Raw genomic sequence first — 13579 nt, forward strand, 5'->3', positions numbered from 1 at the left:
GGTGGTGGGAATGATTTTGGGAGATGAGAGGATGGCCCCCAAGTCCCAGTAGCTGGCTCCAGCTTGGACTGGATATGGTACTAGGCAAGGTGTCTCAAGATTGGCTGTCCAGGACCCCTCCCCATGTCTGCTGGGGGATGGTGTCCCTGCTGCCCTGGGCTCAGCTGGGAAAATGGAAGGGAAGGGAGTCAATTGACCCCCATGCCCTGAAGACTTCAGGAGGCAGGAAACTCTTGGGTTGAAGCCAGCTTCCCAAAGGGTCTGAGAGGAGATCACTGTGTGCATGTGTGTGTGCACCAGTGAGATTATGGTTCTGTCTCCATTGATCTGTGTAGTTGTGTTTGGGGACCATGTGTGTATGAACTGGGTTTTGACTGATTTTCTTTCTATGTCATATTATCCCTGGCTCCATCTCTCAAATGTGGGTGTACTGTGTGTGTCTAGTGAGTGCACAGCTAACCCTATCCATGAGAGGTGTGATAGTGGGTGATATGGGTGTGCTGTGACCATCTCTGCACATTTGTGTGAATGGTGTCTTGCAAATAAAAAAAAGCGCTATCTTCCTGTGTATATGATATATATAAATTCTTGTCTTACTATGTTGGCTTATTTGCATACTTTGTGCATTTGTTACATACTTTATGTAGCCATACATTACTAAATCTCCCCTGTGATATTTGGTGTAACTTTCTCTGAATATTAATCCTATTTTCCCTGTATAGGGTGCTCTGTGTGTGAGCAAATGGCAGGTAGGCACTGGGCAGGTTGCTTCACTTGAGTGATGTGGGGATTGTGGGAGCATATGTCCATGGAATGGTGACTGTGCATGGCTGTCTCTGGTGACATATATGTTTGTGTGCATGCTGCTATTTACTGAGTACTGCACAAATGTGTGGTTACCTGCAGTGGGCTTGAGTGTGCCACACAGGGTTATGTAGGTGGGTCTAGTGAGGTCAGCTGAGATAAGGTCACATGCAGGGAAGTGAAGCAACTCAGCAGCAGGATGGTGAAAAAGCAGAGACTTTAACACAGTCTTGCAATCAATTCCTAGATCTGCCCCTGACCAGGTCAACTACACAGCAAGTTACTTAAACTCCGAGTCTCAGTTTTCACGTCTATAAAATGGGGATAATCCTATCTATGGCATACAGTTGTTGTGAAGGTCAGGGACAAAAGAAGTCAAACTAGTCGGGCACCTAACAACAACAACAATAAACCATTAAGTGCTTACAATGAATGACCTACTTTTCCTCCTCACATCAACTCTAGAAGGATCCTTAACATTTTAGAAATGAGTAAATTGAGGCACAGAATATAAATAACCAAAGAAAAGGCAGAGTACCCTCTCACCAATGAGCTTTATTTGGAAAGTGCTTCCTGCTACTGTTACTGCTAATATTAGTCATGTAAATAGGTGGGTGGGGGTTATGTATATCAAACCAACTACATTTGTTTCCCCTTATAGATGTCCCCTCTCCAAGACATCCCCACCTCCCACCCCCCCTTCGGGCTCCCCAGCCCAGCGGAGCTGATGGTTCCTGGGACTGTTTTGAGGGGTGGACAAAAGGGAGAGGCTGAAGAGCAGGAAATGGCCCCACACTCCTGGCCGCCTCTTGCCAGCCTTGATCGACACCAAAGACTCCGTAATCTCTCTCTGCCCCGAGGGGAGCAGCAGCGTTTGTGAAACAGATTTTTACAAAATGTTTTGACCCTGCTCTCCCCTCCCCCCGCATCCCTGCCTGGCACCGTGTCACCTAATTAAATCAGCCTTTGCGGGCGTCTCCGCTCCTTGCTAATTGCGCCCTGGGCCAGCTTCCGGAGGCCGCTCCTCCCCCCGCGCGCCGCCCCCCGCCGCTCCCCAGGCCGGGAGGGTAAGGTGGGCGCGGCTCGGGCCGTGCAGGGGGCGCAGGTCCCTGGGGGGCCTCCCGTGGCGATTTCCGCGGGCCCCTCCCGGGCTGTTCTCCGGCCTAGGAGACCGAGGCTTCGGCCGCGCCCCGCCTGGCCTGGCTGCCAGCTCCGGGGCCGGGGCCCCGTCTGAAATGACCCGGGGCCTCGGGGAGGCCAGGCCGAGCGTATCCGGGTAATTGTCGCTGCCAGACGCGTTGCCGAAGCAGGCGGCTCGGAAAATCCCGGATTTCTTTCCCCTTCACCGGCTGCGCGCGGCTCGCCGGAAGCCGCGGCTGTATTTACAGATCCTCCTGGGCGCGGGCGGAGGCTGGGCCGGGAGCGGGGGCGCCGCCTCTGTCCAGGGTGCTGAACGCGCCCGGGCCTGAGCGGTTCTGCGTTTACCGGGATAACAACAAGGACTAAAAATCATGACAGGCGACTTTTATTGAACGATTACCATGAACCAGACACTGAGCTAAGAGCTTCCAAGCTCTGGATAATTTAATACGCATAGCACCCTTAGGAAGAGAGGTTTTCCCATTTTATTTTATTTTTATTTTTTTAAAGATTTATATATTTATGCATACAAGAGCTGGGGTACAGGCCAGACATGTGGGGGGTGAGAGGATCCACCAGAGACAGAACAGGCAGACTGACTGAAATACACTACTGAGGGGAATAGTGGGCGAGTCAGGAGAGGTCTGCTGTGCCATGTGGGTATCTCCCTGGCTGGGGATCGAACTTGTGCTGCATGCAGTGGCTGCAGGTAGCTTCATAGGTTGTGTCTTAACCCCTTGAGCCACCAGGGAGGTCCCATTTTATTTTACTTTTTAAAGACTTATTTATTTATGCATATAAGAACTTGGGTAAATGCCAGAGGTGTGAGGGGTGAGGATTCACCAGAGACAGAGTGGGGAACAGAACAGGCATATCTACTGAAATACACCTCTGAGGGGAGCAGCGGGCAAAACAGGTGAGGTCTGCTTGCCAAGTGGGTTAGCTCCCTGGCTGGGGATTGAACTTGTGTTGCAGTGGCTGCAGATAGCTTCATAGTGCTGAGTCTTAACCCTTTGCACCACCAGGGAGGCCCTATCTTGAGCATTTTTAACTCAGAACAGCACTGGAAGGGAGCACTTGTTACTTCAATATTGCTGATGCAGAAACTGAGGCAGAGAAAGTAATTTGTCTGTGGCCTTACAGTTAGGGTGGGACTAGAACCCCGGTATTTTGACTACTCCCTTAATATTCTTGGTAATTGATTAAACCACAGTGGCCTATTAGTGTATGTAAGACTCATGTCTGAGTATGATTTCTTTTAATGGGTGGAAGTAAGGAAATATGTGTGTAGTCACAGCACCTCTTCTGTGATTCCACAAGGTGAGAAGTATAGGGAATTACAGATTAATGAGGAAGGATAATCATATCTACTAAAGGTTTATATGGTCTGAAGGATTTACTGTGGCAAAATAGATATAAATCTGATTTTGAAGTTAGTCTGCTTTCCCATACTGATAAAACCATTTATTGAGCACCTGCCAAGTCCTAGTATCCTTACCTGTAAAGATACATAGATGCTGCATATATATAGCACAGTGTCTGGGGCTGAGTAAGGGTTTAATAAAGAATGTCCTTGTTGGTGCACAATGTAATGCATGAAACCTGTACTTGGAGTCAGAGGAGGGTCTCAAAACTGACTATATCAGTGACCTTGAGCAAGCAGCTTAACCTCTCTGGGCCTCAGTTCCCTTTTCTGTGATGAGAAGATAATGATACTTAAAGAGATTGTAAAAATTGGGCCTCCCCGGTGGCGCAGCGGTTGAGCGCTGGGTTGCGAAGCTGCCTGCAGCCTCTGCAGCCGGTTCGATCCCCGGCTGCTCCCCGGCCACCAGAGGAGGGTCCCACATGGCGCGCAGACCTCTCCTGCCGCCCGCTGCTCCCCTCAGCAGTGTACTTCGGTCCTTCTGCCTGCTCTGCTCCCCGCTCTGGCTCTGGTGAATTCTCTCACCCTCCCACGCTTCTGACTGTACCCAGTGCATGTATCAAAAAACAAACAAACAATAAATAAATAAATAAATAAGACATGCCTCTAGAAAATTAAAAAAAAAAAAATAAAACTTTAAAAAAAAAAAAAAAGAGATTGTAAAAATTAAATGAGATAATGTATGAAGTGTTGGGTATAGTGCCTAGTACGTAGTAAGTGCCCAATAAATACTAGCAGTAATTACTTTGTGATGGGAGATTTACCTTGTTCACCATCCTATAAGGTATTTAACATTCAATTTCACTTTTCATTATATTTTATACTATTCAATAGGACTGCCTGCCTCTTCCAGAGTGAGTATGGGCAATTGTCATGGAGGGAAGGAAGACTAAGAGGGAGCAACTTTGGCATAGGAGAAAGAGCATTAGTATGGGAGTCGTGAGATTGGAGATGAGATGATGCCCTAGATTTGCTATTAACCAATTGTATGACCTTAATCAAGTCACCTTTCTCCTCACAAAGCTTCAGTTATTCTACCTCTGAAATAAAGAGAGTAGACTAGATGAGCTGACATTGTCAGATTCTCTGGGTAACTATGTGTTCAAGAGACTTGAATAAGATATGACAGCATAACTGTGAATTCTGTAGGATTCAGTAGGTGAAAGGGGAGTGTTGGGTAGGGTAGTAGGGGTATGGAGATGTGGTTGTGGCAACATAAAAGACAATGACTAGGAAGAACTTGTGGCTACAATTTCTTTTTTTTAAAGATTTATTTATTTATGCATACAAGAACTGGGGTGTAGACCAGAGGTGTGGGGGGTGGGGAGAGTGAGAGGATTCACCTGAGACAGAGTGGGAGCAGAACAGGTAGATCTACTGAAGTACACTGCTGAAGGAAGCAGTGGGCGAGACAGGAGAGGTCTGCTATGCTATGTAGGTTAGCTCCCTGGCTGGCCTGAGATCTATCTCTTACTGCAATAGCTTGATAGTGCTATCTTTAACCCCTGCACCATCAGGGAGGCCCCCTACAATTTCTTAGGACAAAGTGTGATAGTATGGGGCTATGTAGAAGTCAGTACTGGGTTACTGAGTTGTATTTATATAAGTGAGTGTGTGTAAGCATCAAATTTTGTAAATGTATTATGTGCAAGGATATGGATGTAATGTATGACCATTTTTATAGCTAAATTATGTGAGAATGTGAGCGTGGCACATATATGGGGTTGTGTATTCTATGTGGACGTGTGAGTGCAGAGGTGATAGATATCTGTGTGAAGGAGAGGAGTGGTGGAGGGCCCCATGTATAGGAAGGTGAGCCACATCACCCTCCCCCTTTCCTACATTTATGGGACCCTCTCCAGTGATCTATGGCCCACTCAGACTTATTGATTTGGGATGACTTGTTCACTGTTTCCACCACACAGAGATGCAGCCACTCAGACTTATGCCCCTCAGCTGTGGTGTCAGGGGCACCTTCTGTGGACAGAATCTAGATTAACATTTGAAGTCTCATATGACCAAACCCAGTCTATCCTCTCTCGTAACCTCACCTAATAATATTGGCTAGGAGACTTCAGAGATAGTGGCAGGACTGACAATGGGTGAATATCCTTGGGGCTAAGGTGGCTGAAACAGACCTTATCCCTGCACTGAGAGGGCTGGAGAGAACTGGGTAGGAGGACAGCCCTATGGAGTCTTGGGACTTTGACTTATGAGGTAGAGATTACTGTATATAGAGAACACACACACAATCATACTTGTATATGAGGCTAACTAGACTTTCATAAATCACACATGCACAGAGAAACTGGTCTGAAGAATTGGGGGTTTTGTTGTTGTTTTGTTTTTGAAGAAAGAACTCATTCATTTAGGCAAAGGGTGAGGGACCAGTAACACTTTTTTGGATAGGGCTATACATACAGCACAATCTTTTGAGAAGGTAGTTTGACGATATATGCCCAAATTAAAGTGTGTGTTTTTTAATCTAATACCTTAAGGAAATAATTGCATAAAAGTGAAAAGATCTGTTCATTTTTTAACTGTCTCAGAATGTTTAAAAAAGTATAAGCTGGAGGGGCCTCCTCTGGTGGCGCAGCAGTTGAGCGCTGGGCTACGAAGCTGCCTGTAGCCTCTGCAGCACCGGTTCGATCCCCGGCTACTGGCGAGGGTCCCACATGGTGCGACAGACCTCTCCTGCCATGTCCGCTGCTCCCCTCAGCAGTGTATTTCGCCACTCTGCCTGTTCTGTTCCCTGCTCTGGCTCTGCTGAATTCTCTCATCCTTCACCCTTCCAAGCCTCTGACTGTACCCAGTGCTTGTATAAATAAATAAATAAATAAATAAATAAATAAATAAATAAATAAATAAATAAATAAATCTTTAAAAAAAAGTATAAGCTGGAAATAACCTAAATGCCTGTCAACAAAAGACTAGTTCAGCACACAACATACTGTAATATAATGCAACTATTAACCATATAGCTTCATTTTTGTTGAAACAGAATGGTATCTGATACATTTTTAAACAAAAGTAACAGATTACAGAACAGAACATGATCCTAATTATATCATAGGACACATTGTGTTTCTTTTTTTAGAGGTGGAAAGAGGTAGGATGGTCACTAAAATAGCAATAGTGCTTATCTGACTCATGTGGGTTTTATTTTGACTCTCTTCTTGATTTTCTGTGCTTTTTGTATAGTTTATAATTTTTACAGTAACTGTTTTTTGAGATGAAAGGACAGAGGAAGGGGGGGGAGAGAGAAGGGAGGGGCGATGGGAGGGAGGGAAGATGCATCCTGCACACCTTCTCTGTACTAGTCTCTGTACTTGGTACAAAGGCACAGCAGTGAACAAGGTAATAATCCCCATAGAGACTGTCCACATCAACCCCTCGCATTAAAAGTGTTAGGGTGGTGCGTGTACTTGATGGTTACATCCCCAGTGTACTACATCTACAAAGATCTTCCTCATTCTGCTACTTCTTGCTGGGTCTGTGTGCATTTTGAGAAGCACGGCTAGCAGATATGGCTTTCCTGGAAAACCTGAGTGCTTAGCAGTAGGGAGAGATAGCTGGGTGAGGCTGGAGCAGCTGTTGAGCTACCCTTTGGGGAAGAGAACCTAGAGCAACCTCTGTCTTCAGTGCCCCTCCCCATATTAAGGGTCCCTGTGTCCAGGTGGAATCAATTTTTTTAATTAAAGATTTATTTATTTATGCATACAAGAGCTGGGTACAGGCCAGAGGTACAGGGGGTAAGAGGATTCACCAGAGACAGAGTGGGGAGAAGAACAGGCAGATCTACTGAAATACACTGCTGAGGGAAGCAGCGGGCAAGCCAGGAGATGTCTGCTGCACCATGTGGGTAGCTCCCTGGTGGACTGGGGATCGAACTCATGCTGCAGAGGCTGCGGATTGCTTCATAGTGCGGTGCTTAACCCTTTGCGGCACCAGGGAGGCCCCAGATGGAATCCATTTTACTTTCTTGGTCATAGTGATTATTTGGAAGATTCCTGAAATTATTCTCCTCTGGGAATGAAACTCCTTAGAGCTGTGACACTGCAAATGACTCTGGAGGCCAAGGATTTCACCACTGCCCACAATAATCCCATTCCAGGGAGCGTCTGCTTGAGCACCTCCATGGCAGGGGGCTCATTCTCTTTCAAGGTAGCTTCTTCCATTTCAGGCAGCTCTAATGATTGGAAAGTTCTTTCTTAAGAAAAGAGCCCAAATCTGCCTTCTGTGTGGTGTCCCTGTAAAGGAGACATTCTTTAAGGATGGTGATGGGAGATAAAGTAGTGTCCACCGAGAACCCTGAGACAGGACAGCGCAACAAAACAAGTGGGAGCGAAGCCAGTCACCATCAGTGTGCCCTCCCTAGCTGCCATCATGCCAACATGTAGACCAACTTGTGGGTTTAGGGATTCCCATTGTGGGACAAGAGCGAGGCAGATCTTGGTACTGCTGGAAAGACAGACAGTATAACAGGGAAACCAAATAGTGTCAAATCCCAGTGAAATCACTTAGGAATAAGGTGGCATTGGACTCGTCACCCATGGGGCTGGTGGTCCATGTCAAAACCACATGCAAAAAAAGTTTCCTGATTTTTAAGGCATTGAGAGATACCTTTGAACTTGAGATCCTGTGTGAAGGAAAGAAGTATTCCTTATTTGATCTGATTTTCTCTGTGAAAATTATACAACTCTGGATGGAGTTCAGGTCTCTCCTCAGCCTGACCCATGGACATGGTGACTTGGCTCCTGGCAACCTCTTGAGCCTCCTCTTCTCTACCTCCCCCATCTTCCTCAAATGACACACCCCAGTAACTCATGCTTCTCTCATCTCTGCTCTTCTGTACTGCTACTGCCTCTGCCTGGAATTCCACATTCTACATCCTTGGCTGACAAACTCTTCCTTTTGCCCAGACTCAAGTCTTGCCGAACAGTGTTCATATCCTAGTGTGACCCCTTCCTCATGGTCCAGAGTTTTTTGGATTCTCAGACCAGCATCTTGCACACTGTTTTGTGCAACTCATGGGTCTTGCCCCCATCACTAGAATTTTGCATTCCCTGAAGGCAGGGTATATATATCTTACTTTTATTTATTTATTTTTTTACCTCTAGCACTAGTCCAATGCCTGACACCTAGTAGACATGCAGAAAACAGTTAAATGAATAGAGGGTATTGGAAAGGGGTTGGCTGACCTTTGTCAAAGGCAAATCCAGCCTCTTTTCAAAGCTTTTTTTTTTTTTTTTAAGATTTATTTATTTATGTATACAAGAACTGGGGTACAGGCCAGAGGTACAGGGGTGAGAGGATTCACCAGAGACAGAGTGGGAAACACAACAGGCAGACTGACTGAAATACACTGCTGAGGGGAGCAGCAGGCAAGACAGGAGGGGTCTGCTGTGCAATGTGGGTCAGCTCCCTGGCTGGGGATCAAACTCAGGCTACTGTGGCTGTGGATAGCTTCATAGTGCTGAGACTTAATGCCTTGCGCCACCAGGGAGGCCCTCTTTTCAAAGCTTTACTAGTCTCAGTGCTAGGATAGAGTATTTACCCCCCCCCCCGCCGGGTTTGTTATGATAAATCACATGTAGTATTTAGTGTGACGCTTCTGATACAGAGCATGCCAGGTTAAGTGTTTTTATTACCTTTGTTAATTTTTGTTGTTTGGGCAGGTCACAGGGAATATTGTCATCATCATGTAGTAGCCCACTTCTTCCCACTTCCTAAAAGCTGCCACCTCCTTCAAGGCCCCAGATCAAAGCCTACCTCCTGTAAGAAAACTTAGACACTCTAGGATGTCACTCTCCTGATACTCCCTGGAATTTTCACACTTTCTATGTGCTTCTGTTTCAGCACTCAGGTTAACAGTCACCATTTATAGATCTCAGCTGCCCCACTCGATGGTGAACTTGGAAGGCAAAAATAGTTTCAGTCCAACTTTGCTACCAGCAGGTCTGACATGAGGGAGAGGTTCAAAAATGTTGGGTAAATTTGGAGGAACTTCAGAGCCCCTAGAAACCTGAAAATGTGTCAGAAATCAGTGAAAATGTGGTATTAATGACCACTGAAAGCAATGATCTGCCGTCACACTACAGATGGGATCCCAGGCCTAAAATATAATGTAGGTGATGCTATCTATGATCTTGGTATATTTAAGAAAGGTGGGAAGAAACTCTGCGAGACACCATTACCACAAAGAGAGAAGGTGGTCCTTCTGCCTTTTCCTTTGCCCTCCTGCCCCACAGATCCCCCCTCTTCCCCCTTCTCAGTCGCAGGGTTCTAGTGTTCTTGTCCAGGCATGCCCTAGGTCAAGCTTTATTTTTTTTTTTAAGATCTATTTATTTATGCATACAAGAGCTGGGGTATAGGCCAGAGATGTGGGAGATGAGAGGATCCACCAAAGACAGAGTGGGGAACAGAACAGTCAGACTGACTGTAATACACTACTGAGGGGAGCAGCTGGTGAGAAGGAGAGGTCTGCTTTGCCATGTAGTTTCCCCCTGGCCGGCTGGGGATTGAATTTGTGTTGCAGAGGCTGCAGATTGCTTCACAGTGTGGTGTTTAACCCCTTGTGCCACCAGGGAGGCCCTAGCTTTTGCAGGGGCTAGCCTGCAGCAATAATCCACTATCAGGTTAGCCCATAGATGTTTATTTGCCCCAACAGGGACAAAATTAGGAGGGCTGGGAGACATGTGCCCCAAACTCAGAAAGAGCCGTGATTGGGGTCTTACTTCCCAATGAGTGGTGCATCCATCTACTTGGAGCCTTGTGCTCCAAGTGAACACAGCAGGATTTAATAATGACTAATGCCAATAATAATAACCACGCTACTTGTTTGTACTATGACTCCTCAGATCACATTTATACGGCCTCCTTACTTCAGGGAGTAGGGTAAGTAGGGCAGATATTACTCCCATTTTACAAATGGGGCAACTGAGGTCAGGAGGACTGGCAGAGGGTCAGTTACTTTGGGGCAGATGTGAGAGGTGAATTCCGGGCTCCACACAAGCAGTAGTAGCCTAACACCTGCATGCACGCATGGAGGTATGTTACCAGTGTACACCCAAGGGGGCTGTTTAGGAACCGGTTTGGCCCTAAAAGAGAAGAGGTGGAAGTGACTGCAGCCCCACAACTAGGTCTTTTCCAGTCTCCAGATGGAAATGTTTCACCTTTCATATTATATTTTTAGACTGTATTTTCATGTTGTATGATTTTGCTGTGTTTTAAAAATTATTTTATTTTTAATTTTTAAAAAAGATTTATTTATTTATGCACACAAGAGCTGGGGTACAGGCCAGAGGTGCGGGGGGTGGGGTGAGAGGATTCACCAGAGGCAGAGCGGGGAACAGAACAGGCAGACTGACGAAATACACTGATGAGGGGAGCAGTGGGCAAGACAGGAGAGGCCTGCTGCAGCATATGGGTATCTCCCTGGCCGGGGATTGAACTCATGCTGCAGAGGCTGCGGATTGCTTCACAGTGCAGTGCTTAACCCCTTGCGCCACCAGGGAGGCCCTTTGCTGTGTTTTTTTTTTAAAAACTCTGCCGACCTCGGCAGCCTTGCGGAGGTCATGTAAGGCAGAGCCGGCTGGGGCCGCGGGGCCGTCTCGCGGGGCGGGGAGAGGGGTGCAGGGCCGCGCCCACCCTCCGGGCGCTCCGCCCCGGGCCCGCCTCCCGCCCACCCTCCGGGCGGGTAGACTGAGGCGCGCGCCGCGGGCGGCTGCCCCCTGGTGGACGGCGGGGTCGCCGGCGCGGCGCGTCCGCGCTCCAAGGCCCGGGCGGCGGCGCCGCGGCTCTCGCGGGCGCGGGCTCCCCCCGCCGCCTCCCCCGCTCCCTCCACTTTGGGGATAATTTAACATGTTTCACACTAACTTTCCCGTAATGGCCGCGGAGCCTTTAGAAATGCAGCCTCCCCGCTTTATCGGCGGCCGCGCTAATGGTTATCTCGCAGCCGCGCCCCCGGCGATCCTGTCAGGAGTAAATAGAAGCTGACACAGTCATTTGCTTAAATCTTCTCCACACTTTTGCCGCATTTCCCTCCAGAGGATACCCCTGAAACAACAATTATTTGAAATGTCACGCGTTTCTGCCCCTGGGCTACCAACAAATGAACATTAAATCTATTAACAGCAAAAAAAATTAAATGTTTACTTTTCCGCGAAGGTGTGAGGGGCCGAAGTCGGGGAGGGGCCGCGGGGAGGCAGAGACAGGGACAGAAAGACACAGAAACCCCCACCCCGCTGCGCCACGGAGGCCAGGAAGGGGGGAGCCCTGCGAGGCCGACCCAGACACACGGACAGGGCAGGACAGACTGAGAGCAGGCAGCGGGAGAGGGTGGGAGAGAGAGAGAGAGAGAGTGTGTGTGTGGGGGGGGGGAGAGAGAGAGAGAGAGACAGAGAGAGAGAGAGAGAGAGACAGAGGCAGACACATGGAAAGAGGCACCAAAAAAAGACAGATGTGGAAAGACGGGAGGAAGGGTGATCAGGGCACTCAAAAATGAGAAATGAGAAAAAGCTGAAAGAAACACCCTCCACCCATAAATGCCACCATCCAAAAACAACCCCCCTGGGTCTTTCCCAGAAGGTGTGCTGGGTGGGCAGGGCATGTTCTGGAAGCAGCGCTTATTCTCTCTGCTTTCACCCTGCAGGCTGGTTTCCTGTGAACCTCAGGGGGCTTGCCTGGCCTTGTCACCTGTTCAGCAGCAGGATGGGTGACAGGCTCAGACCCTGGGGACAGCAGTGTTGGACAAACCACATAAGTCTTCTGTGTCCATTGCTGGTTTGACTCCCTATGGACCTGATGGCCTTCCTGGCCCACACTGTGACTCAGTTTCCCCATCTGTACAGTGGGAAGACTATCCCTGGACCGCCACGTCACAGGTCACCTGAGTGCCAGACTGAAGTGTCCCAAATGAGTGACTCAGTTGTTCGTCTGTGTGTCACATTTGAGAGGTGCCATACCTGGTCATGCGGAAGGATTTGGGGCATGTATGCTCTTGTCCTTCTGTCCCCCACTGGTCAGTGCCTTGCTGTCATTGATGTCTGTGTCCACAGAACACTACTGTGGAGAGTGGCCCAAGGCGGGGGCAGGAAGTTCCCTGAACACTGAGGGTCACTCTTGCCTCCACACCTCCAATCAGCACCAGGGCTCAGTAAGGGGCTTAAGGCTTAACCAGTGGGGAAACCAGAAAGGGGGTCCTTGGGCAGGAAAAACAGTTGGAGTCAGTGGAGGTGGGAGGTGAAGGAGCTGTGTGACCTGTTTTACCTCCTAACTTCCCTACCTTTTATCTCCTGGTCTCCCATGGACTGCTTTTCCTGTGACATTTTCAGTTGAAATAAATGGGCCCTTTTTTGTGGTATGAGGTGAGGCCTCTCTGTCCTGGGCCAACTCAGCATGGCCAGGCGCCTCTCTCCTGAGGACATGTGTCCAAGCTGGGGCTGCATACCAGGGCCCTTCATTAGTGTGTAACTGGGTGTGAACTCTGGCTTCACACATATCTGCTCACACCAGTCACTTGATGCAAATGCAGAAGCCAGGCTCTGAATTTTCTCTCACCCTGAGCCTATAAATTTGCACATTTTTACCCTCATATGAACCCACACGCTCACACTCATTCATGTGAACACTCAGTGTCTGTCTTTTTTATTCTAATGTAAACCTGCCCCTTCAGACACACAGCCAAGGTGACTCCTCCCCCGACTGCCACCCCGACAGACAGTGTGCACCTCCAGTTCTTTTACTCCAAAGGAGACTGGCAAAAGTGTTCATAGGTCTAGGTCACTGAGCTGTGTGTCCCTTGTCTGAATGTAAAGTTGTGTATGTGTGCTGTGTGTGACTGACAAAGAGAATATGCGTTGTATTTTTGTGGACATGTTGCCACATACAAGGAATTTCTGTGTGTGTGTGTATGTGTGTGTGTGTGTGTGTGTGTGTGTTTTGGAAGGTTGTGTGCCAGTGTGGTTGTGTGACTGAAAGTGTGTAGTGAGGGGGTGTGGGGGGGGGGTGAGTGCTATTTAAATAAAAAAGAAAGGAAGTGAATCAGGGTCGTTTCCATTTTAATTGTAAAACAGATAAGCACTAAACACTTTGAAAAAGTAAATGACTTGAGAATAATTACTCTCTATTACCCAGCGTCCCAGGGGGGCAGTTGGAGGAGCCCAGATGGCTACAAAAATGGGATTTAGCAGAAAATTGAAGACATTATTC

The sequence above is a fragment of the Talpa occidentalis genome, unplaced genomic scaffold, assembly GCF_014898055.3.
Source record: "Talpa occidentalis isolate TD23 unplaced genomic scaffold, MPIMG_talOcc4v2.1 talOcc4.8, whole genome shotgun sequence".
Classification (NCBI taxonomy): domain Eukaryota; kingdom Metazoa; phylum Chordata; class Mammalia; order Eulipotyphla; family Talpidae; genus Talpa; species Talpa occidentalis.